Here is a 489-nt window from a genome sequence, read left to right as displayed (position 1 = left end):
CGCTCTCCGAGCGTCCAAACAGGGTGTCTGCGCCGTCGCCGGGCGCCTTCCGGGAGGACCCGCGGCTGCCGAAGGGCTCTTGGACCGGGCTGGAGCTGTACCGGGACCGCTGGGGAGAGACCGGGACATCGAGGGGTCAAAGGAGACATGACTAGAGGCCTGGGAGGAGGTCAAAAGAGAGCATGGAAAATCAACCCAAGGCGGTTGGACGGGGACTGGAGATTCAGGCACAGCCCCGTGGGAGCGCGTGGGAAGAGAGCTTGAAATCAGGGCTAAGGCTGGTCCGTACAGCGCTTTTGAGCTTAGAAAAAGGCCCCTTTCCTTCCGAGGGTCCTGGGAGGTGTCCGCTTCCACTGGTCCCCTCTAAAGTGCCCTTTAAGAGCCCACACCCCGCACACCCCTACCAAGCAGCCTTGCCTGCACTCCCGGCGGAAGGAAGCTGGCTTGGGGGGGCGGGGGGGGGGCCTAGGGTGGGGCCCAGGCCAGCGG

Source organism: Myotis brandtii, unplaced genomic scaffold (assembly GCF_000412655.1).
Source record: "Myotis brandtii unplaced genomic scaffold, ASM41265v1 scaffold1774, whole genome shotgun sequence".
Lineage (NCBI taxonomy): Eukaryota > Metazoa > Chordata > Mammalia > Chiroptera > Vespertilionidae > Myotis > Myotis brandtii.
This window is presented reverse-complemented; position numbering follows the sequence as displayed.